At 42.1% G+C, this 5,700-nt stretch overlaps 1 pseudogene; it reads left to right on the top strand.

The window, feature by feature from the left end:
- The first annotated feature begins 419 nt into the window (after positions 1–419).
- LOC126186090 (5S ribosomal RNA) lies at positions 420–537 on the top strand (annotated as a pseudogene).
- The last annotated feature ends 5,163 nt before the right edge of the window (positions 538–5,700 follow it).

Here is a 5,700-nt window from a genome sequence, read left to right as displayed (position 1 = left end):
CAATCACACCAGAGTTGTGACCTTTTCTGATATTCTTCTACACGACGGCCTTTTAGCCACGGAACATATCAGAGTGAGTTTAATGTGATCAGTCTTAATCCATCTTCGCACAAAGTACTCCAGGTAGTACTGTTTCTGTTGTGCTATGAAACCCCAGACAGACATAGCGCTAAACTGCTGCGCTACTTGAACTCCTTCCAATTATAAATAATAGCAGTCAGACAAAGACATGGAAATACCTCGAGAAATGCATGCTTGAGCATAAATGTAGATGCTAGCCAAGCCTGCAGGTTGCACTGTTGTATTTGACCATGAATGTCACCCGTGCTATATCCTCAATATGTTGCAAGTGTCTGTCGTGGTCAGAACAGAGATCTGTGTAGTTTTTAGTGCATTAATTGGAGCTAAGTGAATTAGATGCAAATGGCCTTGCTACAGTGGTAACACCGGTTCCCATCAGATCACCGAAGTTAAGCGCTGTTGGCCTGGGTCAGCAATTGAATGGGTGACCATGCGTTCTGCTGAGCGCTATTGGCAAGCGAGGGGCACTAAGCCCTTATAAGGCAAACTGAGGAGCTACTTGACTGAGCAGTAGCTGCTGCGGTCTCGTAAACCGACATACGGCCGGGAGAGCGGTGTGCTGACCACATACCCTTCCAAATCTGCATCCAGTGACGCCTGTGGGCTGAGGATGATACGGCGGCCGGTCGGTACCCTTGGGCCTTCCAAGGCCTGTTCCGACGAAGTTTAATTAGAACCTGGGCAAATTGTTGGTGCTCGGATGGTGGGTGCTACTGTAATGGAGGTAGGTGAAGCGTTCGGTATTTAAGGAGGCACCGTCTCGAAAGTTCATACCACATCCAGGAAAAAGCGAAAAAACATCATCCACTAAATCTCAATACGTCGAAAGTGAGTTCAAAAATGGCTCTGAGCACTATGGGACTTAACTTCTGAGGTCATCAGTCCCCTAGAACTTAGAACTACTTAAACCTAACTAACTTAAGGACATCACACAGCCATGCCCGAGGCAGGATTCGAACCTGCGACCGTAGCGGTCGCTCGGTTCCAGACTGTAGCGCCTAGAACCGACAGTGAGTGTTGAGTGATAGTGGCAGACGGTCACTGAAGCGAATTGTGATGAAAAAGAAAACAACAGTTAAAAAAGCCACTGCATAACTGAATGTCACACTCGCGAACTCTATCAGCAAAATATCAACAAAAACTGAGCTCTCGAAGAAAGGAATTGGAGGGTGAGCTGGAATTCCAAAGCACTTGTCAGAAATGCAAATGGCCGTAGCAAACGTCGTGCCGAAGTAATAAAACGTGGACTATGGGGCAATGGAAGATTGTAATTAGGTGGGATGAGCCTTGTTTCACACTGTTTCCAACTTCTGCCTGATATTACGTCCAAAGAGTGAAACATGATGGTGTTTCGGTAATGAGCTGGGCCGCAATATCGTGCTATTCCATGGGCTCCATGGTTACTTGGGAAGTCACATTATTGTCAAGGATAGTGTGACCATTTTGACTGATCCATCCCATGGCATAACGTTTGTTCCTCAATGGTGATGCTGTGTAACAACACGGCAGGGTTCCTCCTCGCACAGCTCGCTTCGTCCACGACTTGTTTTGTGAGCACAAGAATGAATTTTGGCATCTGCCCTGACCACCAAAATCACCAAGTCTCAATAATATTGAAACTTTGTCGTCTACGTTTGAGAGGAGGTTGTGTGATCGTTATCCACCACCATGATCTTTATCGTAACTTGCCATTATTTTGCTGCGATAAGGGTATAAGATTCTCTTGAACTCAACATGAGTTGCTAGATCCGAATATAGCATGGCAGCAGTTTAACTGAATACATGACAGAGGCGCGTCGAAACCAAGAACTGCCGCTCGCTTACTACATCTAGACATGTACTGCTACACAGCGTTGGCGGAGACGCATATTGTTGAGACACACTATACGAGTTATTTCGCGGCAAGTAGACCGGAGGCTGGAGTGTCTTTCGTACTTACAGACTCACCTTGTTTCTTTAGTTAGCGACAAATTCCTTCCTCTTCACTCTTTAACTGCCTTTACTTATAAACTATCCCTGCTAATGACAAAAGCGATATAATATTTGCAGTCACGTTTCTAATTGAAACATAGTTTGAAATGCATTTTAAGGCTATTACTATTTTCTTGACTGCTCTAGGACTATCTGTTAGCTAAACATAATTCTCCTAAAGAGGGATATTCCCTGACACTTTCTACGTACTACCATTTTCTCGGCAAAAGTATTACTTCTAAAAGCGTACTGGAAGCGCAGTTGTACCTCATTGTATTACAAAACAAATATTCTCCTGCATTTCGCCACTACTTACGATGCATAAATGAATAAACAGCGCCAGCTGCTTAGTCCGAGCTCCGGCACTGTGGCTCACCGTGTTCGGTCAGAGGGTTAGCTGCTCTTGTAATAAAAAAACAAAAACTGAGTGAATGGATCAGTAATGAACTTCAACGGGCGTCAGGGGACGTCCGCCACGAACAATTGCAACGAACTATAACGAACAAAATGAGATATAAAAAAGCGGTTCCAGGTTTTTCAGTCCGGAACCGCGCTGCTGCTACGGTCACAGGTTCGAATCCTGCCGTGGGCATGGATGTGTGTGATGTCGTTAGGTTAGACAGGTTTAAGTAGTTCTAAGTCTAGGGGACTGATGACCTCAGACGTTAAGTCCCATAGTGCTCAGAGCCATTTGAGCCATTTTTGAATAAACAGCTGTAAACTCAAATGCTACGACGATACTACTTCCTCTTGCGTGATATATCTGAAGTTAATAGTACTTAAATTTATGAATATGGACTGAAGGTTCTAATTTTTATTGACATTCAGTAGTTGACTTTCAAAATTAAAGTGAAACGAGGGACGATTTTTAATGACACAAATAACAGCTCAAAGAGGTGCACTTTAAGAACATTCTATTGCTTAGACAACCTCATTAAAAGTACAATGTACATAATGCGCGCACTTTCTTTGATAGTAATGTTAATAACTGCCAGTTTCCTGTATATTTGAAAACGTACGTTTACTTTCGATTTTTATTATAGTTACATATAAAACGTTTAGTGCACCACTATTTCTGTGTTCAGCTGTGAGCTTTTCTGTTGGGTGGACATTATTAAAGCTTCTCAACTATCATTTCAACTTGATTGGCATATCCATTCAGTAACATAATCGTGCCGTCCATGAACTGTAGTGAAACAAGATTTAGTCAACGGAGAACATAGAAATATTTTTCATTGAATTAAAAATAATTATAGGATTGGGTCAATTACAATAACTCAAAGAACTTGCTACCCCTCCTACATATATTTTGAACACTTGAACAAAATTATTTTAATTGTTCACATCTTCAGCTTGTTTCCTTGCTTTGGTACCAGTGAGAGGAAACATCTAACATTGAAGTTTAAGGAGAAGTCGAGAATCCGGGAGTTGCGATACTTGGTCGTTTTTGCAAGGTGTTAGAACTGGAAAAATAAGGAAATTCTATTCCGTCGACAATTTTCTCTTGACATATCTGTAGGAAAGGTTACTTTGTTTTCGTGACATCTGAAGCGATGCCTATATCTTCCGGCACGCAGGTAAATACGCTATTTCCACTCCAACTCATATCTTATTCCACTAATATACCAACATCTCAGGCAGAAGTATTTATCTGTTATTTAGAATATAGTTCGGGAGATATTTCCACAACTGAGGACTGGCGCTGGGGAGGTAATGAAATTATGTTGATGTGAGCTTGCAACTGTGTGCCTGTGTGTGTGTGTGTGTGTGTGTGTGTGTGTGTGTGTGTAAGAGAGAGAGAGAGAGAGAGAGAGAGAGAGAGAGAGATAACATTGGCCTCAGTACTTATTCTTAAGGAACACGTAATGTTAAATGTCTCCAGTGTTTCGTGTTACACAGTGCTCCCTTTATTCATGATAAATCTAGTAACTGATCCCCACGAACATCTGAAATACTAGAAATCGTATTTGGCATCTCAACCTAATAAATCCCCACTCCGTAGATCCTGTATGTGTGTTTCATAGCCCTATGCTTCACGTCAAAGTGGCGACGGGATTGCATTGGGGGCTGCGGACTCCCTAAAGCGCGTGGCTTGGAAGAGACTCCTTCTGTCTGAGTGTAGCTCTCCTTCAGCGTAAATTGCTGCGTTCAGCGGCGGAGGGGCTGCGACAGTGCGAGGTTTCATGGCGCAATTACCCGCTTCCCACCACATCGTGATTCTGGAGCGCACCTCAGGCAGTCAGCCTCTGCTTGAAAGCAGACTCACTGCTCCGCCATCGCAGAGTCCCAACATTCTGACGTTTCCTCAACACTCTCCTTCCTTCTCACCCTCTCCCCAACTCTGCCCCACCCGCAGTGTTCCCAGCCACTCTCTCCACATTGGTCGAATTCCGAACAAGAGATCTGTTGAGACCTGGGACTGCAACATACACTTTCTAGCCTGTTCGAACGACATTTTTGTTACGAAGTCTGTGGGTAGGTGCAGAACGCATCTCGTGGGTTGATACAACTGTAGCTTTCTCTTAGTTTTTGCAAGGTGCGGGTAAAATACACCCCCGCATTTGCGTCAGTGATGAAGTTATGAAACTACGTTCGTCAGGTAGATATCATAATGCATCTAGACCTGATACTTTTGTAAAGAAGATTTTGGCGCGCCTATTATCGCTGGATGACAACAGCAAGATTTGGTACAAAGGCTTGTACTTCGCTTTGCTTGTCGATTTGAATGTCAGTATTCGAGAGCCCTCTGAAAATTAAGGAAAAGTGATTTGCTGGTAGCGACGGTACCTGAAGGATTCGTCACGAAATGCTAAAGACTTGGCTGGGAAAGGATTCGCGGTATCCAGTCACTACTCAGGTTATCAAATTTACTTTACATTTTTTCACTGGTTTCAAGTGTTTTCACATGTATGTACGAATGGCCAAATTTTAGTTTATTACATAAAATAAGTAGGATTCCTGATGCTTATTATCAACATTCACATATTCCTCCTTGTTTTCATAATCATGGCTACCGAAAAGACGACATAGAGAATTGTTAACACAGTTTATAAATTCTTTGTTGGCTTGCATTTGTATATTTATTTTGAATATCCATACATAACAAAATATGTAGAGTAGTCACTTTCATTTACAACGAGCTGAAAAGAAACTATATAAAAAATTAAACAGCAGTGTATTTAATATGTTTCTGCTGGGCGGCAATGGATCTTATTCAAAACCAGTGTAAAGGAACATCTTTCGAAAAAGCTTCCTTTCAAGCCTATGTAATGCAGTTCTCTTGACACACGATATTTAAAATTTGTGGACACTGGCTAAAAGGTTAATTACATCTTTCTAGACATTAGGCGGAGAGTTTTAGGAATAAAGTATTGAACCAAAACACATGTGGAAGATGCACAGTAGAAATTCATAACAAAGTTGCAAAAGGAATGGTACTTAAAAAAATTCCCCACATAATGGGAAGATTATGTCAAAGATCTGTGATGATCCCTGGCCCAACGAAAAAGAACTTCGAAAACTGGTAAAAGCCTCATTTCATACAAGGAAAAAGGTGATTCTCTGAATCTTAACCAAATACATGGAGCAGAAAACGGAAGAAAGTCCACCTCAGAAAAAATTGGAATTCAATGAATTCAGATGGACAAG

This window comes from Schistocerca cancellata, chromosome 4, assembly GCF_023864275.1.
Source record: "Schistocerca cancellata isolate TAMUIC-IGC-003103 chromosome 4, iqSchCanc2.1, whole genome shotgun sequence".
Classification (NCBI taxonomy): Eukaryota; Metazoa; Arthropoda; class Insecta; order Orthoptera; family Acrididae; genus Schistocerca; species Schistocerca cancellata.
Note: the sequence above shows the minus strand (reverse complement) of the source record. Positions and strands in the feature narration are given on the sequence as shown.